The sequence below is a fragment of the Giraffa tippelskirchi genome, chromosome 2 (genome assembly GCF_054371585.1).
Source record: "Giraffa tippelskirchi isolate mGirTip1 chromosome 2, T2T-mGirTip1v1.2.pri, whole genome shotgun sequence".
NCBI lineage: Eukaryota > Metazoa > Chordata > Mammalia > Artiodactyla > Giraffidae > Giraffa > Giraffa tippelskirchi.
In genome coordinates, this window is record NC_137276.1 from 153623807 (window position 1) to 153647287 (window position 23481).

The 23481-nt window shown below is 38.6% G+C and overlaps 1 protein-coding gene across 7 annotated transcripts in view; it reads left to right on the forward strand.

Annotated features, from left to right (window-relative positions):
• The first annotated feature begins 2089 nt into the window (after positions 1 to 2089).
• Positions 2090 to 23481, forward strand: part of MAP3K13 (mitogen-activated protein kinase kinase kinase 13) — a 156612-nt gene continuing 135220 nt past the window's right edge. For 4 of the 7 annotated variants that reach the window (XR_014077221.1, XR_014077219.1, XR_014077220.1 and 1 more), the window contains exons 1-2: positions 2129 to 2235; positions 4739 to 4863. The gene's annotated coding sequence lies outside the window, so the exon portion shown is untranslated. Of the gene's footprint in view, positions 2236 to 4738; positions 4864 to 23481 lie in introns of all 7 variants that reach the window. The other 3 variants (XM_081571364.1, XM_081571363.1, XM_081571366.1) reach the window with 2 other exon arrangements.

Consider the following 23481-nt stretch of genomic DNA (forward strand, 5'->3'; position numbering starts at 1 on the left):
GTAATTCTATTACTTCCCAGTTAGCACTAGTGGTAAAGAATCCGCCTGCCAGTGCAGGAGACACAAGAGATGCAGGTTCAATCCCTGGGTCAGGAAGATCCCCTGGAGGAGGGAATGGCAACCCACGCCAGTATTCTTGCCTGGGAAATCCCATGGACAGAGGAGCCTGGCAGGCTACAGTCCATGGAGTGGCAGAGAGTTGGACACAACTGAGCAACTAAGCACACACTCATGGTAATTATATGTTTTAACTTTTTGAGAAACTGTCAAACTAATTGAGACCATTTAGCGTACTAATCACAGCAATGTCTGAGGTTTCCAATTTCTTCAAATCCTTGGCGATACTTGTCCACTTTTTAAGTTATTAGGCTGTGCTGTGCTTCGTTGCTCAATCGTGTCCAACTCTTTGTGACCTCATGGACTGTAGCCCACCAAGCTCCTCTGTTCATGGGGATTCTACAGGCAAAAATACTGAAATGGATTGCCATGCCCTCCTCCAGGGAGTCTGCCCAACCCAGGGATCAAAACCAGGTCTCCCACATTGTGGGCGGATTCTTTACCATCTGAGCCACCAGGGAAGCACAAGAATATGGGAGTGGGTGGCCTATCCCCCCTCCCAGGGATCTTCCCGACCCAGGAATCAAACTGGGGTCTCCTGCATTGCAGGCAGATTCTTTACCAGCTGAGCTACCAGGGAAGCCCAGTAGTATTACTCTTGCAAATACAGGTATCATAACCAGGCCAACCTATGTCAGAGGAAGCAGGTGGGAAGTGGAAAGAATATTTATTCCTGTTTGGCCAGTTAAAACTGAAGGTAAAGTTCATAGGAGTTGATACTTAACTCCTGGTTTCTGGGTAAGTTTAAGAAGTTTGCCAGGGGAAAAGGGGCTACAGCGTTTGAAATGAACGCAGCAGTGGCCAGACCAGAACATTCAAATGATAGGCAGAATCCCGTGGGAACTGCTGGGTTCTACTGCTCCTCTCTCTTGGACTGGGGGAATTTTCCTAATTCTTTCCACTGAGAGTGAAGGTCTTGCAAGTGAATCTGTTTTTACCTTATTAACACCTGAGGCATATTTTGGAAATGGAGGAAGGTAGTGAGTGTGTTTAGGTTCCACTTCTGATCCTAGCCCTACCACTAATTGTGTTACTTATGGTCAGTTACTTCTCTGGATCCAATTTTCCTTACTTGTAACATCAAGAGGTTGACTAAATAATTATCTCCAAAATTCTTTTCAGTTCTAACATTCTGTACATTTTTTGTTCTAACGATAAATCCTCGGCTCAGCTGGTCCCATCTTTTTTTCCTGGGTTGACTTTCTTTCTCCCATAATAACCTTTAAGCATCTTCACCTTTTTGAGGGCAAGGCTTGGGTTTTATTCATCTCCCCCAAGTGGGGTAACACAGTACCCAAGCAGGTGATTTCAAATAGCGTTGAAATTGATTCTTACACAAAATTCCCTCTTTGTCTGGAGAAGCTCACAGTTCAGATGGTAAGGAACCAAGCATCATTAATCAACCACTTAATAAAAAGCTGAGGAAAACTGATTCCAACCTCCTTTACCACTTATATGTTCCAATCAGAGTTATTATGTAACTGGTAATAGTTACCACTCTTTGAATGCTTTCACTGTGTCAGCGCTTTCCATGTATTATCTCAAACAATACACACACGCCAACCTTATATTCTAGGTACTAGTATCACCTGTTTCAATCTTGAGGAAAATGGCACAGAGAAGTTAAGCAATCTGCCTAGGTAATACAGTTACAAGCGAGAGGTAGCATCACTTGAGCAAAATTGAGAAAACATTGTGACTGTTCGAGGGACTTGACGAGTCTGGAGAACAGTGATGAGTTCAAGGTAGAGAAGTAGCAGACGCAAGCCATCGTAGAAGGCTACAGAAGTCGGCAAAACAAGTTTGAAAAACAAACAAACAAAAACGCACTTCTCCAGGCTGGACTATATAGCCGGAATTTAGGAAAACAGGCGGAAAAAAACCTGGTAAACAAGATCTGGAGAACGCCTGGATCTCGAGAGAACCGGGGGAACAGGCCGGAAGTAGCGTCAACTAACTGCGTTGGGGTCTTAGCAGGACTGTGGTGCCGGGAGGCATTTTCGGGCCGGACGCGACACCCGGAAGTTACGCCCCGGAGGCGGTACCTGGTTGTGGAGGGCGTCGCGATGGGCGGGGCGGGACGTCCGTGGTCGTCCTGGAACCGTGGATTCCAGGCAGGTAACTTGCGGGCCGAACCCGGACCGGACAAGGGTGGAAGTTGGGCTTGGGGGTTCAGTTTGCTCAAAACTCCAAACTCGGGCAGGGAAACGTGGCTCTCGCTTGATATCGGGGCTGGAGGAAAGGCTTCTTGGCATACGGCTCCCTGGAGAGATAGGGATACGAGAAACTTTATAGGAACTGGGTCGTGAGGGCCGAGGTCATGGAGGAAATACAGATAGGCTGAGTCTTCTAGGAATCGGTCATGGCTTGGGGGTGGGGACGGGGGGTTGTCACAGGCTCATGACTGTTGGCGCTTGGAAGTGAAGACACAGAACCTGGACACTGAGATGAGCTGATCTAGAGTTCATTTCCCTCCTACCCGGTCCCCCATCCTATTCTGCTAGTAGGGAACAGCGACATCGTCTTTTCAGTTCTTAATCTAGGACAGTGCCGTGTCACTATTAGGCATCATTAGATGCTGTCAAATGAATGAATTAATGAACGCATGAACCCAATTCTGGCTCACCTGGGGGAGCGTCTAAAGTTCAATGTTCCTATTTCTGAATGTAGAAGTGATGCCAGCTTAGTTTGCTAACTAGTGGCTTTGAGAATGTCAGTGCATTAGAGGTTCGGGACGTTGTTGTTATTGTTTTGTGGTTATTGAAACTTAAAAATGTGTTTTAATATTTTTCCCTGGGGTAGGTGGAAAGGAAAGGCGATCAGTTTGACTTTTTTCAGGTTCCTTCACTTTTCTGGGAATAACTTCCAGGTGAATGATACCGGCCAGGAGTTGGCCGTCAAGTAAATTGCAGTTGTAGCACTGAGCTTCTAATTAGTTTTGGCATTCGTGCGTGCTAAGTCGCTTCAGTCGTGCCCGACTCTGCAATCCTAGGGACTGTAGCCCACCAGGCTCCTCTGTCCTGGGATTCTCCAGGCAAGAACACTGGAATGGGTGGCCAGGCCCTGCTCCAGGGGATCTTCATCATCCAAGGATCAAACCCGAAACTCCTGCGTATCCTGCATTGCAGGCGGATTCTTTACCACTGAGCCACCGGGGAAGCCCAATTAGTGTTTTAAGTGCTTCTTTTCTGTAACATGAACTTATTTTTCTTTTTCATAATGCTTTCTTTCTTAAATTGGGGTGCTTTTTACATTTGAGATGTAAATGAGAAGTATTTCATAACAAAGATTAAAATAGTTATATACAAAAGTCCAGTCAGAGATTTCATCTGGTGGGTACACAAAAGTTTTGTGCGTTGTGCCTCAGACTCTGCAGCCCCGTGGACTGCAGCCCACCAGACTCCTCTGTCCCTGGAATTTTCTGGGCAAGATTACTGGAGTGGGTTGCCGTTTTCTACTCCAGGAGATCTTCCCGTCCCAGGGATGGAACCGTTACCCCCGTGTCTCTTGTGTCTCCTGCATTGGCAAGTGGATTCTTTACCACTGAGCCACCTGGGAAGTCCACATAAAGGGTTAACTTCTTCCAAATAGTTATAGGAGGCTTCCAAAAGAATGAATCTCTGTAGGTTAAGTTGTTTCCATTGTGAAGTATTTGTCTAGGTGTCTTGAATAAAGAGTGGGCATGTGCTAAGTCCCTTCAGTGGTGTCCCACCCTTTGCAACCCTATGGACTATACAGCCCACCAGGTTCCTCTGTCCATGGGATTCTCCAGGCAAGAATACTGGAGTGGGTTGCCATTTCTTCCTCCAGGGATCTTCCTGACCCCCGGATCCAACCTTTGTCTCTTCTGTCTCCTGCATTGGCAGGCAGGTTCTTTACTGCTAGCGCCACCTGGGAAGCTCAAAGAGTGGGCATAAACCTAAATAACCTGATTCTTTTGGGTTGTCAAATGGGGGAAAAGTGCAGATGACATATCAGGCTTGTAGTAAGATCTGGGCATGAATCCCTATCTAGATGCATTGATTGATTTAGATCTAGGGAGGTGATTGTGTGTAGGGGTTTCATACTATCAAATGAAATAGCAGCTCCTAAATGGTTCTAGAATGTTGTTATTAGTTTGGATGTAATGGAGTAGGAAAACCTGAATTTATGGCTTTTTGTTTGTTTTACAAGGAAGAAACTAGTAAGCATTTTTAGGTTTAACAATCTAAGATGTTATTAAAAATAGGTTGGAAAAAACGAAAAGTAGAGATTTGAATACCTTATTAAAGTCATACAATTTTTAAAAGTTTGCCTGCCTTTAAACCTTGTTTTCCAAATTTCTGGAAATTTCTGGGATCCAAATGATTTTCACCTTTGTGTGCTCTTACTATGGTGTGTCTTTTAGGATACATGTAAATTTGGTACAAAGTAATGGTACAAAGAGATCCTCTAGATTGATGTTAATATTAATGTCATAAAGTCTAATTTTGCTACCTCAGTGTGCTGTTCAATGTCATGTCCACTAATTGTGCACATCTAAATAACTATATTTATAATACTTATTGTAACTGTTATTCATAATAAATTGGTATCCAAGTGGTGACTTAGATATGTGCATTGACGTTCTTGAGGTTTTCAGTTTTGCAGAACTGATATCTGTGGACGCTAATATGGACTTCGTTTAAAGAAATCCACGGACCATTAAAGGCCAGAAACATGAATCAGTTTGTATTTTGGCATTCAAATCCTAGCACTTTGGGAAAGGTAAGTTGTTAACTGTTTTATGTTAGGTGAAAAATATTCATAGAATGGCCCTGGATTGGTCTAGAAAATTATAGGATTGTGATTGAAAAATATAGGCTGAATCTCTCTGAATTATATTTTAATCCAGATCTTCCAAAGAAGTTTGAGTTTTGTTCATTATATGTGAGGGAGTTGTTACTATTTCTCTGTAAAACTGATCAGAAATTAGAGAGATTGACAAGATATGTTATTCTTGGAACATTATTGCTCTGTTTTCTTTCTGTTGAATCTCCTTTCAGCATTTTAGAACATGTAAATATGAGGTTGCAAACAGTCATTAAATCATCGCACATCCAAGTTTGGCTCTGTAATAGTATGTGTCCCAAATCTAGCCAATTTTATTTTATGCTTTAGGTTAAAGCAAGAAAAGAAGCCCCTAAGTGTTTAAAAAAAAAAAAAATCCTGTCTTACGTATGCTATTTTCCTTTTTCTTTGTTTTAAAAAATATCTTAGATAATTCATTCTCCAGGCCTTTAATCTTTCTGTCCCAGGGGCAAAGGTTCTCTTTTTTTAATTTCTATTTTTCCTGGTTGAAGAGTTTTTAATTTTAAAAACTTTTAATTTCTAACTTTGCAATAATATTAGGCACCTTTTTCACTAATTATTAAACTTGTAGTTTTTCCTGGTCTCTGTAGACAAACTGGCTTCTTGTTTGGAATGCGTTCATTTCTAAAAATAGGTTTTAGTTCTAGGAATCCATCTTTCAGATATATTTGCACTTGCACATAAAAATTTGTTTATAAACATATTCATCACCATATTATTTGAAATTAAGAAAACAACAACAACAACTAGAAATATCCTAAACATCCTTCAACCGAGTCTGGTTAAATGAACACTTTCATAGAATGCAGTATTTGCTGCTCTTAGAATGAGTTACATCCATAGGTGGGGATAAGGAAAAATCTCCAAGATACATTGTTAACTGACATAAACAATATAGAACTGTATGTATAGTATATTTTCATTTGTGTTTTTGAAAGCATATATTTCTATACATACCTGTAAAATTTCTCCAGATCCACATAAGGAACTATTGACATAGGTACTCCCAGGGAATGAGACTAGAAGTCTAGAGAAGGAAGGAGTCTCATGTTTTTTCTATATTCTCTTTCTGGTGGATTGATTTTTTTTTTTACTATGAACATTTATTTTTAATGCTAAGAAACAAACAGCAAGGCTTTAGGTTAATTATGTGAACTCATTACTATTCCTTATGCCTTTTGTTCTTATGATTATTTGCACTATTCAGGAGGAATGAGGTTGCACAAGTGAGTTGTTTATTTCAGAGCTGCATGAAAGGCTTGGTGATGTTTTAATATGTTTGTAATCTTGACATTAGATTATTATTCATAGTAAGAATTTGTGAATAAATTAGGTGCTTAGTGTTGCCGAGTTCAATGCTCTTACACACTTTATAGCATGTGTCTGACCTCCCTATGTGATGTGGATGTTGTTGCCTTTGTTTGCAAGCTATGTTTATGTTGGATTGGCACAGTTCTTCTGAACCTCTCTTTATTGCTGAATGGATGAACTTGTTTGAATTGAATTACTATTTAGCAACTCTACTCTTTAAACAGACCTTACTGTTATTATTTTACTTTGTTCTTGATGTCTGGAACTGGCTTAAGGCATTTCAAAGAATGGCTTGTTCTCTCTGTTATAAAATCAGGAAGCCAGAAAGATCATTTAGATATATTTGGATAATTTCATTCTACATTGAGAATATTCCTTTGAATTGCCTATTTATCTGCCTTGGACTCAGCAAAAATTTCTGATGACTTACTTCTCTAGCCATCTTTGTCTCTCTACACTTTCATTGGGGGAAATTTGGAATAAGAGTAGTGCATCGGTACAGTGAGTTATACAAGAAATTTGAAGATGTAATAGTACCATTTTGTTAGTGGAGGGATTTTATTTGAAACTTGCTGGAGAAGAGGCTATGTAAGATACATACCTATGTGACACTACTGTCATATAAAATACATCATTGTGTGTCTTGTTAGAAGCAAAATGAAGGCCACTAATCTAGGGGCTGAGTCATGATTAATAGAATAGAACAGATTATGGTATGCCAGGTGTTTTATAGTGATACCACACTGGCTGACTGTTTTGCATATAAATCATTTCTATTAAATAATGCTTTGCTTCTTGAGATCTGTGGGACTAATCAGTACTGGCCACAGAAGGTTGGGAGGAGGGGGAATCACTGGGCAGAATGCCTAAAGTAGGAGTCCTTATTCTTGCTAAGAGAATGGATAGCAATGAATTGAATCCAAGAGTAGACTGTGTTTTCCTGAGTCAAGATGAATGTAGTAAAGGTGACTTATAGAAAGAAAAGAGATGAAAGTAAATTATACGTAGAGAACATAGAATTGGGCAGATATATGTGTGTGTGCAGGTACATATGTAATACATTATATATTTAAAGTGTGTATATATATTATTTCACATATATATATTTTATATATATTTTGTGTGAAAACCACAAATTCTGCATAGGAAGATATCCAGTTAATGCGAGAGAAAAAAAATCAGAATTTTAAGGCCTCAGAGCTGGACTGTTATGGGTTAATTCATAATTAAGAGAACAGCTTAAAGAATTTTGGCAGTGTTAAAAGATCACTCACAGGGCCCAAGTGATGTTAAGGTAGACAAAAGCCTAAGGATGAGAAAGTTAAAATTTAGTAACATGTAAGATTATGGTTAAGGGTATCTTTTAAGATTCGGTTTTGTGCCATTGTTTTGAGTGGGGGGAAAAAGAAGAACTGAAAAGTATATTACTGTTCAATTTGAATTCAGCTAGATTCATAAGCTTTTCCTAGTGTGCCAATTGTATATGACCAAAATGGATTAATTGGACCCATTACCTACAAAGCAATTAGTTTTTGTATATTAATTATTAGATAAACCTGGAAGAAGGAGAGAATTGTTTTTAATCAATCTTACGATTATATAAAAGGACAACTGTGATGATCCAAGTTGAGGGCACTGAGACTACTTTGTTTAGAAAAAAGAAGACTTGGAAACAGTTGGAGAAATGCCATAGGAAGTGCACTTGTTCTCTGTTATTTGAAGCCAAAATTAGTTCTAAATGAGAGAAGGTATAGATAGAACTAGTCAACAGTGGAGCAGATTGTGTCCAGAGAAAATGAATGCCGAGTCGTTAGGGTCTCTTAAGCAAATTTTGAATGTTGGCAGTGTTGTAGAGGGTACTTCTCATTGTATGGAAGATTGTACCAAATTATTATTAAGGTATCTTTTAAATCTGAAAAAAAAATAGACTGCAGTGAAGTGTTTTATTATGGTATGTGTATACATTCTGTTATCCCTGTAGTTAAATTCTGAGAGCTAACTTACCTGCTGCTCATTCATCTACTAACTTCAGTTAACTTATAACCAGGAAATAAAATTACCTGAGCTTCCAAATTATAAGACACAAAATCTATATGCTTTTCTCAGGTCTTTACTCAGTTCATTTACATTTAGACACAGTTTAACATGCTTAATTAACTGGCTCTAACTCAGTGTATTAGAAGCAACAGATTCTGAGTGGGCCAAAGAGAAAGTTGCTCAGTTGTGTCCAGTGCTTTGCGACCCTATGGACTATACAGTCCAAGGAATTCTCCAGGCCAGAATACTGGAGTGGGTAGCCTTTCCCTTCTCCAGGGGATCTTCCCAACCCAGGGATCGAACCCAGGTCTCCTGCATTGCAGGAGGATTCTTTACCAGCTGAGCCACAAGGGAAGCCCATCAACTAGAGGCAGGCACATTGACAAGCGTGGACAGCAACAAAGTCAGAAAACTGACCAATTAATTTGAAATTTGTAGCAACCCAGGCTTTTTGGTGAGATGAGAACTTTTCTGTGTTCATGGATATTTAAAATGATAGTCTTGACTGAATTTAAATAATTTGTGTTCAGTATTTTCTATTTAAGAATACCTAACTTTTAGAAAGATTTCTTTAGTTTGTTTTGTAAGACAGATATTTGGCATCTGGAGCGGGTACGTGCATTGTACAGTGTAAAGAGTTAGGACTCTAGAGCAGTAAACATAGATTTGAATCTGGGCTCTAGTATCTACTTGCTGTTCTATTAATTAAGTTTATTATTCAGTCTAAGCCTCAATCTCTTCTTCTATAAATTAAGTTGCTAGAAAGTAAGTGTATGTAAAAGATTTGCTTATATTAGGTGTTAAGTAAATAATAGCTATTATTATTTATTTATTATTATTATTTCATTATTACCATAAAGCCTTGAATTTCTTTCTCTTCAAATAAAGTAAGAACTTACTTGATAATTTTATTGTAAGTTTATATATATTAATGCTAATAAAGATGATGACATGCTTAAAAAACCTTTTTTAAAAATCATGTAAATAATCCATGTCCACTTTACAAAAAATGGATATAGAAAAAAAGGATATGTATATCCCTCCAAAAAGGACTAAAGCCATCTATAATCCTCTACCACTGTTAATATTTTAGTGACGTGCTTTATTATTATTATTTTTGGCTGTGCTGGGTCTTCAATGGTGCATGGGTTTTTTTCTCTAGTTGTTGGTAGGTCAGGGCTACTTTGTAGTTGCAGCGCGTGGGCTTCTCATTGTGGTGACTTCTCTTGTTGCAGAGCATGGGGTCAGTAGTTGCAGCTCTTGGACTCTAGAGCACAGTCCTAGTAGTTGTGGCGCAGGGGCTTAGTTGCTCTGTGGCATGTGGCATCTTCCTGGACCAGGGATCAAACCCACGTTTCCTGCATTGGCAGGCAGATTCTTTCCCATCTGAGCCACCAACCAATGTAGGAGACACGGGTTCGGTTCCTGGGTCAGAAAGATCCCCTGGAGAAGGGAATGGCTATCCACTCCAATATTCTTGCCTGGAGATTTCCATGGACAGAGGAGCCTGGTGGGCTACAGTCCATGCGGTCACAAAAGTCAGACACAAGTGAGTGACTAACACACACACACACACACAAAGCCACCAGGGAAGCCGCGTGCTTTAAAGTGCTTTGACATCCCTGTAGGATGTCACTTCTGAGTAGTGACGTCTGAAACTGATTCTACCTTACTACTGTTGGAAAACGTAAATTAATCACTACACTTGCTATTCTGTGGAGAAGGAAATGGCAACCCACTCCAGTACTCTTGCCTGGAAAATCCCATGGATGGAGGAGCCTGGTAGGCTACAGTCCATGGGGTTGCGAAGAATCGGACACAACTGAGCAACTTCACTTTCACTTTTCACTTTCATGCATTGGAGAAGGAAATGGCAACCCACTTCAGTATTCTTGCCTGGAGAATCCCAGAGACAGGGGAGCCTGGTGGGCTGCCATCTGTGGGGTCGCACAGGGTCGGTCATGACTGAAGCAACTTAGCAGCAGCAGCAGCTTGCTATTCTGAATATGCAGTGAAAGATTGTGACATGACACAATGTTGATTTAAAGAAAGCCCTAGTTCTGGAAAGCTTTGTGTAATGAAAACAGATTTGTTAGAGTAGTGGGTGTAGGTTGGTGCTGTGGGACTGGAGGGCCTGAGTTTGAATTCTGACTCCACCCTTTACTAGCTCCGTAAGCTACCTGAAATTTCTTAACTTCTCTGGACCTCAGTTTCTTCACATGTAAATTGGGGATAATAGTAATATCTAATTTATGATATCATTTTGAGAATTGAATGAATTACTCTACTTAAAGTGCTTAGAGTAGTCCTGGCACAAAGTATAGACTCAGTAGATATAAATTGTGCTTATTAATTTTTAAAAGCTTAATTCTTTCTTTGGGAAAAAAAAAAGCAGGTTTACTGGAGCAGATTAAAGGAACATGTTAGAATGAGCACAAGAATAGTCAGTGAGATATACTACATGTTTTCTTTTGAACTTGCAAAGTGGTCTGAATTTTTCCATTAGAAGGCTTTGTTAATTTTTCTACCCGCTTAAATCTTCTCAAACCATGATATTCCTAATTTAGCTTCTTTCTCTACCCCACAGAATCAATTTCATTTTATGTTGTCTCATCCAACAAATATTTTGACCATGCTTTCAAAAATCAAAAGCCCAGGAAATTATCATTAAATCAGTTTATCTGACTATAGCCCATGGTGGTTGTGTAAGAACTTTAAATTCAGTTGCAATTTGATGTGAAGAATGTTAATCAAAGTGATAAACTCATGAACATATTTATTCTTTCAGTACACTATATCTCTTTAAAATCTCTTTCCTTTTCTTCTTAATTCCTTTTTGTTTTCTTCTTTTATTCTTTCAGTATAGTATCTAGCAATCTGATTAATTACTGGTCAAAGAATTACAGTTTTTCAAAACCCTTAAGAACTTTTATTAGACTTGCTAGTAGTATCTTTCTGTGTTTTGTTTTAAAGTATGAAGTACAAGTTTTTGAAGACCCTGGGGCCTACCATGATTATGCATTCAAGATTTGAGTTTGAATCACTTCATCAAGACTTAGATCTTCTTCAAAAGCCTCAAGTCTCACCTGTATTAAAGCTTTCCTTTGAACCCTCTCACAAAAATAAAAGCTTAAATGACTAAAGTCCATTAGTACATTACCTTTTATATCCTTTTCTCTGATTTCTCTTCAATTTCCTTGCCCTTTAGGGCCTTTCATGTTGCTTATGTTCCTTTAGACTACAGCCAAGGAATCTGTGCTTTCCAAAAGAATGTGTGTCCAGGGGCCATACGTTTTCACTGATAGAGAAGTGTAAACTTAGCATGATAAGCTTAGAATCAGGTCTTTTGTAGTATCCTATAAAAACCTGAGTCAACACTAAGAAGATGAGGATGAAGTGGTAAAAATATTTGAGGTCAGATTATGCTCTCAGAACCTATGTGTTTTAGAGAAAAGAACCGTCAACCTAAAAGTTAACGATTCTTAGTCTCTCAACTGGGCTTCCCTGGTGAGGTGGTAAATAATTTGACTGCCAGTGCAGGAGACACATGGAGAAGGCAATGGCACCCCACTCCAGTACTCTTGCCTGGAAAATCCCATGGACGGAGGAGCCTAGTGGGCTACAGTCCATGGGGTTGCTAAGAGTCGGACACGACTGAGCGACTTCACTTTCACTTTACCCTTTCATGCACTGGAGAAGGAAATGGCAACCCACTCCAGTATTCTTGCCTGGAGAATCCCAGGGACGGCGGAGCCTGGTGGGCTGCCGTCTATGGGGTCGCACAGAGTCGGACACAACTGAAGCGACTTAGCAGCAGCAGCAGGAGACACAAGAGACGTGGGTTCAGTCTCTGGGTCAGGAAGATTCCATGGAGAAGGAAATGGCAACCCACTCCAGTATTCTTGCCTGGGAAATCCCATGGACAGAGGAGCCTGGTGGGCTATAGTTCATGGGATTGCAAAAAGAGTTGGACACAATTTAGCAGTTAAACAACAGCAGATATCTATGTGGTTTAATCCAGTATCTTCAGGTCCTTCAAGTCATATGTTACCTTCTCATTAAGGCTCTGCTGCTGCTGCTAAGTCATGTCAGTCGTGTCTGACTCTTTGCAACCCCATAGATGGCAGCCTACTAGGCTCCTCTGTCCCTGGGATTTTCCAGGCAAGAATACCCGAGTGGGTTGCCATTGCCTTCTCCCATTAAGGCTCTAACAACTTATTTAAAATTGTAACCTACCACCCCCAAGGCACCCCTATTCCCCTCTCTGCTTTACTTTTCTCCCTGGTACTTATCTCTGCCTGATGTCCTATTCACCAGTGTTCTCCCCAGCACCAGAACAGTGCCAGATGCACAGTAGGTGTTTAGAACATATTTATTAAGTGAATGAATTTAACTGGTATTCACAGAGCTATGTGTTTGGGATAATGAGTCCTATAAACTGAATTATGGGGACCTAGTATTTTTAATGACTTTAAATAGGATGAATTAATTAAATTTATTTATAGCTTGCTTTGTTCTTAATATTTGAAGCAGCTTCTAAAAAGGCATATAGTACAGTGGGGTGAAGACATATAAAGAGAACAAAACAAAGTGAGTGTATTGATAATAGTAACATTAAACTGGGGTAAAATTAATGTAAGAAGGTCCTCCATAGTGACTAAAGGCAGATTGTGAATTTGACTCGTTAAAGAATTGCTCAGAAATCATAGTTGGACTCGAATCATGAACTCTGTTCTGTGGCACAGGTCACAGACATTTGAGTCTTACATAGGAACTCAGAAAACCTATTTGGTTTAACTATAAGAACTTGTGAGATTACTCTTATAAAAATACTTGCTTTCTATATTAGGAAATTTCCTATTGGTATAAAATGTACACAGTCTATCCATAATAAAGCCACTGCTGTTCTGAGAGCTGACCATCATAGCTATCAGCCTCTGCTTCTGTTGTGTTAGGGCATTTCCAAGGTTGATTCAAAAAGTTTGCTGTCAGAGATACCAACCAGGACATCAATTACTCTGACTTCTCCTACTTGTAGGGTAGTGTGAGATTCCAGTGGTTGTGACTTCCTTTTAAGATACATAATTGGAGGCTTAGAAATAGGTTTTTCATTTTACGATATACACATATATCAAGTTACTCATATATCAAATTATTGTATTGCATACGTTAGACTAATGTAAGGTTGTATGTCAATTATATCTCCATAAAACTAGGGGGAAAAGTTTTTATACAATCAACCATGAATTGGGGTGAAGGATTGGGAGTTAAATAGGCAAATTAGACTTCAAGAAACCTTTCACTGATATAGTAACCAAAATCAGAGCTATTTTGTGTACGTGTGAAATTAAATGGGATGTAGTGCAGTAATATATGTCTTTCTGTTCATGAGATGTGTACTTTCCAAATTTTGTTTTGTCTTTTTTGTCATTTAAAATAAATAAATGAAAACTAAACAAAACTGAGAATTCTGGAAATGCCTGCAGGCCAGAGATAAAGGGAGGGCTGCAAGAGGGGTAGACAATAAACTCTGCAGTGTTTCATTAAACAGAGATGGCATTTTGAGACAAAAGAGGACAATATTTAGCTAAGTGGTGTTCCAGTGGCAAAATATGCTTTTATTTGACTTTTTCTTATTTTTTTTACCTTTCTCCTTTCTATCTTTGACCTGGAGATAAGCAGTACTTTTGAAAGGCGGCTTGTGTCCTGTCCCATTTTTTCAGATAGAAGGGAAGTAAATGAACATTAGACTTTTAGGGAAATAATGAAAACATGGATTAAAAAAAATTATTTATGTTCCACATATTTCAAAGTCAGAATATGGGGAGACATAAGAACACTACAGAAACATTAAGGTGAACAGTTTGCATAAAGGGAAGGTAATTTAAACAAAAGCTTTATAACATGTTGCTAATTAAATGATCGTATTGGGTTATATTTAATCTCTAAGTATACATTATTCTAACACTGTATAAGTATATTTTATGCTAATTTAAAATGTGCTCATTTTGCTTTACGTATTTTATTTGATGGAACTTTATGTTCATTTTTTAAGGAAATCAAGCGTGTCTTCATTTTGGCATTTGATGAGTAACAGTAAAAACTTGAGAACAGACAGAACTATCAGTGTAAAAATAAAGCAAAGGTCATCATATTTTCTGGCATAAGTGGTATAGGAGCAGAAAGATCTTGTTTTCGGTAAAAGTGTTGAAGTGGCAGAAAGAAAATATCCCCCAACAACTTTGCTGACACAAATTTTGCTACAGTGAGGACAAAAAAAATTGTCCTGGGTTTTAACTCAATATTTCCTGAACTGTGTTACTCAGAAAGGCTGATACAGCTAAAAGAGACTTTGTAAACCAAAACGGTTCTATAATGACATAAGTTTGGAAAATGTCACATTCTCTTTTGGAAATTTATAATGCAAATTAGCATTTTCCAAACCTATGTGTGGCTAGCAAAGTGTTGGACACCATTGAGCAACTTTCACTTTCACGCGTGTGGCTAGAACTCTCTTTGGTTCATAAAATCTTAATAACCTTTGGAACAAGGTTTCAGTCATAGAATGAAATGCTATTCTAGATTGAAATGCTAAAATTGAAATTCATAGAAATGCTGTTCTAGATTGAAAAATAAATTTAAAATATATATTCATACATATACACATGTACGTTAATATATTCTGTTATTTTATATCCTCTTAAGTTAATAAATCCTGATTGTCAATGAAATTTTTATCCAGTATCTTTAATGAATATAGAGGTTAGAATATTAAGATTATTTCAAAATTTGCACACATGTACTAAATTGAATGTATGGTCATTAAATAATAGTATAGCATTGACATAGATAATCACTTGTCTTTTCCTGGACACATTCTCTTTACTTGTCTTCCAGTTCATCCCACCCTTCAGACTTCCCTTCTACTTCTCTGACTATTCCTTGTAGTCTACTCTGTTTCTCTTCATTTTTTTGACTTCTGAACACTGGAGTGCCCTAGAGATCAATCCTAGGACCTTATCTCTTTTCTACCTAGACCCATTTCTCTTATCTACTCTTGAAGTTTTAATACCTTAAACACCAAAACATTTTTAATCTCCAGCTTAGACCTCTCCTCTGAGCTCCAGATGTATAAACATCTACCAGCTTAACATCTCCATTTGTATGTCTAACATTCATCTCAAACTTAACATGTTCAAAACTGAACACCTGATCATCCCTTTCATCAAACTTCTTTTAAATTTTTTTAATCTCAGTTCAGTTCAGTCGCTCAGTCGTGTCCGACTCTCTGCGACCCCATGAATTGCAGCACGCCAGGCCTCTCTGTCCATCACCAACTCCCGGAGTCTACCCAAACCCATGTTCATCGAGTCGGTGATGCCATCCAACCATCTCATCCTCTGTCGTCCCCTTCTCCTCCCGCCCCCAATCCTTCCCAGCATTAGGGTCTTTTCCAATGAGTCAACCCTTCGCATGAGGTGGCCAAAGTATTGGAGTTTCAGCTTCAACATCAAACCTTCCAATAAACACCCAGGATTGATCTCTTTTAGGATGGATTTTAGGATGGATTTTTAATCTCGGTAACAGACAATTCTATCATTATTGTTTCTCAGCCTTGGAGTTATCCTTGACACCCCTCTTTCTCTCATGCCAACCATCTGATCCTTGAGAAAGTCCTGTTGAGTCTGCCCTAAACATACAGGCAGAGTCCAGTCACCTCTACCTCCTAACTTACCTTCTTTCTTCTATCCTTGCCCCTTTCTATCAACACAGCAGCCACAGTGATCCTGTTAAACAGAAGTAACATCAAATCACTCTGCTCAAAACTCCAGTAGCTTCCTGTCTGACTAATAAAAACCCTTTGACGTGATCTGCTCCTACTCTTCACCAGGTCACATGTTTCAGCCTTCTCTCTGTTTTAAGGATTTTGCTGGTGCTGTGCCCTGCGCTTAGAATGATCTAGAAACCATGTGGCACTTGCCCTCACCTCCTTCAGGATCTGACTCAGAGGTCACACTAGCTACACTCCCGACTCTTCCTCCTAGACACCACACACATACTTCTTAATCCCTTTTCTTCCTTTTTCTCCTTCTCACTATATAATATTCCAGGTATTTTCCTTATTTATCTTGTCTACTTCTTTCTCCCAGCTCTAATATATAAGCTGCATGTGAGCAGAGTGATTTGCTTTGTCTTTTTTATTCTCTGCTGTAACCCTAGTGCCTAGAACAGGGTTTAACTCATAGTACTGAATAAATATTTGTTGAGTGAATGAATGAATCATGTATGAAATTGCTCAAGTTGTTGAATATAGTATTGCTTAATTGTCTTAATGTGGCTGAATATAAAATAATTAAAGGTTTTTTGTTTACTGAAATCAAAGTATTTTTGACATAATGGGAAAAATCCCATGTAAGTCAAGACTTTCTCAAAATGTCAGTATACGTTTATACTCATTCGATTACTACTTATCAAACCCTGGATATTTTCAGGTATGCTGTCAGTATGCAATTAAGAAATAGTGCTTTCAATAGGTTTGCTGTTGTTGTTCAGTCGATCAGTCATGTCCGACTCTTTGAGACCCCATGGACTGCAGCATGTCAGTCTTCCTTTTCCTTCACCATCTCCTGGAGCTTGCTCAAACTCATGTCTGTTGAGTCAGTGATGCCATCCAACCATTTTGTCCTGTCATCCCCTTCTCCTCCTGCCTTCAATCATTCCCAGCATCAAGGTCTTTTCCAATGAGTCAGCTCTTCACATTAGGTGGTCAAAGCATTGGAGCCTCAGCTTCAGCATCAGTCCTTCCAATGAATATTTAGGATTGATTTCCTCTAGGATTGACTGGTTTGATCTCTTTGCAGTCCAAAGGACTCTCAAGAGTCTTCTCCAACACCACGGTTCAGAAGCATCAATTATTTGGCACTCAGCCTTCTTTATGGTCCAACTCTCACATCCATACATGACTACTGGAAAAACCATAGCTTTGACCATATGGACCTTTGTCAGCAAAGTAATGTCTCTGCTTTTTAATATGCTGTCTAGGTTTGTCATAGCTTTTCTTCCAAGGAGCAAGCGTCTTTTAATTTCATGGCTGCAGTCACCATCTGCAGTGATTTTGGAGCCCAAGAAAATAAAGTCTGTCACTGTTTTCATTGTTTCCCCATCTATTTGCCATCAATAGGTTAGAACTAAGTAAATTACTCTTGAATGGGTAATGTAAATATAGTCAATAAGTAGTAGTATTTTTTTCCTAAACCTGACATAGCATGTAAAAATACATGTATATAAAATGGTGGCTAATTTACTTGGAGAAAATAAGAGCGCATATATAAATAAAAAATCACCGAAGAAAGCTCAAGAAGAAAAGGTTGACTTCCAAATTTTTATGTGCTATAATGCAGTTGCCCTTGAAACCATATAGTATTAGTACAGATAGGTCAAAATATAAGGAGCAAGACTGAAAACCAAAATTAGACACATCAGTATTGAGAGGATTATTTTGAAAAACAAAAACCTAACCTGTGAATCAGACATTAGCATGGATCCAAAAAGCACTAGTATATGTACTGCACATGCATATATAGAATGAAGACAAAGATGGAAACAAATACCAAGATAAAGATTTGTGAAATCAAGTTGTTTAGAGATTGTTTAATAAGCATGGAATATTAAAGTGATAACATTTTCTTAGTATACATAATTTATGCCAAAACTAAAAGCATTAATAAACAGAGCAAATAAAGTGCTTTCTGGACATGGTTTTAGATATTTTTAAAAAACCATTTGCAATTACATATGGAAATTAAAATCTTTTAAATCTAAAGTTCATATTAAACTATGGGAGGAGAATTTTGCTTCTGTTTAAGATGTAGAAAGTTGCAAAGAGAACATTTATCTCACTCCTCTAACATTAGAAAAACCCGATAATCCACAAAGACATAACTTTTCTTGAGTCCATGAGAGAGTTGGGTTCACAAGCTGCTGCTGCTGCTAAGTCACTTCAGTCGTGTCCGACTCTGTGCGACCCCATAGACGGCAGCCCACCAGGCTCCCCCGACCCTGGGATTCTCCAGGCAAGAACACTGGAGTGGGTTGCCATTTCCTTCTCCAATGCATGAAAGTGAAAAGTGAAAGTGAAGTCGCTCAGTCATGTCCGACTCTTAGCAACCCCATGGACTGCAGCCTACCAGGTTCCTCCATCCATGGGATTTTCCAGGCAAGAGTACTGGAGTGGGTTGCCATTGCCTTCTCCGTGGGTTCACAAGGCAGTCAGGTAAACTGAAATTCCAAAGACAAGCCCTTCTGAGAAGAGATGGGGCACGGAACTGTTTTTACCTTTGGCAGAACATGGGAGGAAGCAGTGACCAGCATAAAAGGGTGGTTGCTAAAGAAAAAGTTAAAATTTTAATGAATTCTTGATGTCTGAATATGGGGCTAGAATAAAAGTCTAGAATAACTGAGAGCCCCAGACACAAGGGAATCTGCACTCACTGAAGCTCTTTTCTATAGATCCCTTGTGTTAATTTCCTAGGGCTGCCAAAACACAAGTGCCCCAAACTAGAATGAGCTAAAACACCAGCAATTCTATCATAGTTCTGGATGCAAGAAGTCCAAAATCGAAGAGTTGGCTGTGCTGTCTGTCTCTCTGAAGAATGTAGGAAAGAATCTATTCCATGCCTTTTTCTCTCTTTTTAAAAATTGATATTGGATAGTTTTTATTATTTTTAATTTTTGTTTTATGTTGGAGTATAGTTTATCTCCCTGCATTTCTCTTAACTTCTGGCATTTGCTGACAGTTCTCACTATTGCTTGCTTTGTGACAGCATAGCTCTAATCTCTGCCTTCATCTTCACATGATTGCCTTCTTTATGTGTGTGTGTCTGTGTCTCTGTTGCTCCTTCCCAACATCTTACCATTTAAGTGTACAGTAGTGTTACCCATATGCACACCGTACAGCATGTAAGTTTTGGCATGTTGTGTTCTCATTTTATTTGTCTCAAGATTATTTCCTAATTTCCCACGTGTTTTCTTCCTTGGTGCATTGGCAGTTCATAATGTGTTTAATTTCCACATATTTATGCATTTTCCCATTTGTGTTCTTCATCTCCTGAAGTTGTTTGGTTCTTTTTTTTATACTTTATCTTTGCTGATAGTCTCGTTTTGTTCATGCATCATTTTCCTGATTTTCTTCAGTTGTCTGTGTTCTTGTGTAGCACATTGAGCATCTTTAAGATGATTGTTTTCATTCTTTGTCAAGTAATTCATGAACCTCCATTTCTTTAGGGTCAGTTTCTGGAAATTTATTTTGTTCCTTTGGTTGAGCCATGTTTACTCCTTTCTTCATATGCTTTGTTGTTTTCTGCTGGAATTTGCACATTTAAAAAAAACTGCTACCTCTCCTGGTTCTAGGGACTGGCTGCATAAGGGGAAGTCTGTCACCAGTAAGCTCTACTAAAGATTCTGGGAGCCTCTTAAACCTTGTGTGAAATTGCATCTTCTTTGAGCTTGTATGTATTGTATTGTGAGATCTTACGGAAAAACCCAAATGAACTTTGACCAAACAAGTATGCACCTTCCCAATTAGTTTTTCAGGAGTTTGTAACCTTTTGCTCCCTCTTGTGTTGATCTATAGTATTGCTGGTTTTCTGGTGCTAGAACCAGTCTCCGAGCTCTCTTCTGTTCTCAGTGGGACTTGATTTCCTAGGAGTTGAGTCAGAGGTGTTTTGAGTTAACCTATTTTGTGTCTCAAAATTATGTCTCTAAAGAACTCAAAAGAGTGGAATTTTGATCTGAGTAGTACCTTAGGACTTTCTCCTACTTTAGAATGACTTTTCTGGGGAATATTCCTAGTAGTATTCGTTGTTGCTTCCCTTCTTTGAGAATGATAGTCTTGCAGTCCCATGCATCTGCTGTCATTCCCTGAGACATCTTTGCTCATTTCCTTGCCAGTCCAGGAAGGTCAAGACTTCACATTCTCTTTAGTTATTGTTTGACTCTCCTTTCCTTCTCATTCAGCTGTTTTGAAAGAATTTCTGTGCTTTTTTGGTTGAAATTAAGAGAAAGAAGAAAAGATAGGGTGAGGGAGAGATTCAGACACATTTTTTTTAAAATATGGTGGTTCTTTGTGTTTGCTGAAATAATTTATTAAAATATTAATTGCATCACTTTTAAAAGAAAAAGAATAGTCTGAAGTTCTATTAGGAGGAAAATGGATGAATGAACGTCAGTTCATTCATTGTAATAAATTTCATCGGTGCATTATAGAGTTACTTTTATCAACATGGATCAATCTCAAAAAAATGTTGCATAAAATAAGTTTTGGAAGGATCTTACGAATTTTCATAAAGATGAAAAATAGTACAGTTGACCCCTTGAATAACATGAGGACTAAGGACACTGACCCCTACACAGTCAAAAATCCACATATAACTTTTGACACCCCCGAAATTTAACTACTAATAGCTTATTGTTGACAGGAAGCCTCACATATAGCAGTCAATTTACATGTATTTTGTATGTTGTATGTATTATATGTTGTATTCTTTTTTTTTTAATTGGAGGCTAATTACTTTACAATATTATAGTGGCTTTCGCCATACATCGATACAAATCAGCCACGGGTTATTCTTATAGTAAAGTAAGCTAGAGAAAAGAAAATATTATTAAGGAAATCATAAGAAGAGAAAATATAGGTACAGTTGTTTAGTCGCTAAGTCATATGCAGCTCTTTGCAACCCGATGAACTGTAGCCCGCCAGGCTCGTTCTGTCCTTGGGATTTCCCAGGCAAGAATACTGGAGTGGGTTGTCATTTCCTTCTCTAAGAGGTACAGTCCTGTGTACTTAGTGGCTCAGTCATGTCTGACGCTTTGAGACCCCATGGATTGTAGCCCACCAGGATCCTCTGTCCGTGGGGATTCTCTGGGCAAGAATACTGGAGTGGATTGCCATATCCTCCTCAAGGGGATCTTCCCAACCCAGGGATCAAACCCAGGTCTCCCACATTGCAGGCGAATTCTTTACCGTCTGTGCCACCAGGGAAGCCCAGTAGGTACAGTACTGTACCATATTTATCAATACCATATGTTTACATCTGTTTACAAGATGAGCCATCTGTCTGTCAGTACCTACATCAATATTGTGTTATGTGATACAAAACATGGTAGATGTTATCCATATTACTAACACCGGACATCAAAAATGAAAAAATAATGAGATAATGTGAAAAAGAAATTCATATTTATACAGATATAACAATTTGTATGTTGATAATGAAGTAGCAGCAGTATGACTGCTTTATGGAAGCCAAATGTAATCAGTATGATTGCTTCATGGTAGCTATACACTAATGAGTGAATCATTATACAATTTTCATGGCATGGAATATTACAGTATTATTCATAATGCAATATTAGAGACAGTTTTTAAAAAAAACAAACACCTTATCTATGATAATAAGCTATTTCTCCATTTAGAGAGACAGGCATAGTATTATGGTAATGTAATTCTCTGAAAGCAAAGTTTTGAAACAGAAAATGAACACATTATTTTTATATTAAATATCACTCACCTTATGCCCATGTTAGGATAGACTAGTATCTATATATACTTTTATGCATTCATGACATAACTTTTTCTTAAGTTTTTCAATAGTTCTAGGCTATCTGGTTCATCTGTGGGTTTTTTCAAATTGTCACAGATTTCCAATAATTTTTCCAGTATATTTATTGAAAAAAATCCATGTGTGAGTGGACCCACACAGTTCAAACCTGTGTTGTTCAAGGGCCCACTGTATTTTTGGGGGGATGATGAACACTATATTCAGAATAGTGATTTAAGTATTAGAGAGAAGTATGTGAATTTGCAAGGGTACCAAGAGTGTTTGAAAATTTGTCTATTTTGGAAATTATCTGACAGAATTATGGAAAGATGAAATAGTGGTGGGAAAGGGGTGAGTTTTAAAGTCAACTTGTAGATTAAAATTGGAAAGCTCTTTGGACTCTTAGGCAGCTCTGGAGGCTGGTTGGCTGCTTTCTCTACTTGTCTCCCATGGCCTCTGTATTCTAACGAAGGAATGATCTTACTGAGTCTGTTAGTCACGGTGTGATAGGGAATGCTGCCACTGTAATACCCCTGTTTCAAGCATGGATCCCTGGGTTAGGACAGCAGGATATGTTCACACAAAATAATGTTTCTCATAAAGGGGCAGTGGAGTGCAGCAATTCCTAAGAGATGAAGACATAGTCCTTCACCTACTGCAGTTTGCCCTTTCTCAGCTTCCTGTGCATCTCTGTCACTGTATTATCACATGGCACTGTAATTGATACATAACTGCCTGTCTTACTAGATTGTTAGTTCTTCAAGCACTCATTCTTACGTACACGGTAGGTACCTAATGAATGTTTGTGGAATGAATGCAACTGAACATACCCTTCCAAGAGATATAATACAATTAGTAAAAATATGTAGGTATACTTTGGTATATGAAAGTGAAAAGTGAAAGTCACTCAGTCGTGTCTGACTCTTTGCGACCACATGGGACTTTACAGTCCATGGAATTCTCCAGGCCAGAATACTGGAGTGGGTAACCTTTCCCCTCTACAGGGAATCTTCCCAACCCAGAGGTCGAACCCAGGTCTCCCGCATTGCAGGTGGATTCTTTACCAGCTGAGCCAAAGGGAAGCCCAGGAATACTGGAGAGGGTAGCCTATCCCTATTCCAGTGGATCTTCCTGATCCAGGAATCAAACTGGGGTCTCCTGCATTGCAGGCAGATTCTTTACCAACTGATCTATTAGGGAAGCCCTGGTGTATGAAATATGTAGCCAAATGGGATCTTTTTTCATAACTGATGTATATGTTACACATTAGAACAACAGTTCTCAAACATTAGAATCATCCTGGAGGAGTAATTTAACAGAAAACAGATTGTGTGTGTATATGCATGCATGTATGCACGTATTTTAACAAAAACACAGACTGCTAGGCCCTAACCTAGAGTGTCTAATTCAGTAGGTCTGGGTGGGGCCTGAGAATTTACATTTCTAACAAGTACTCAGGTGGTACTGATGCTGCTGATCCAGAGACCATAAGTTGAGAATCATTGTATTAGAAAAATCCTGGGAAAAGAATGTGGAGATGCACAATGAAAACAGCAAAATCACATATCTCTTTCCTCTAAGTATCACT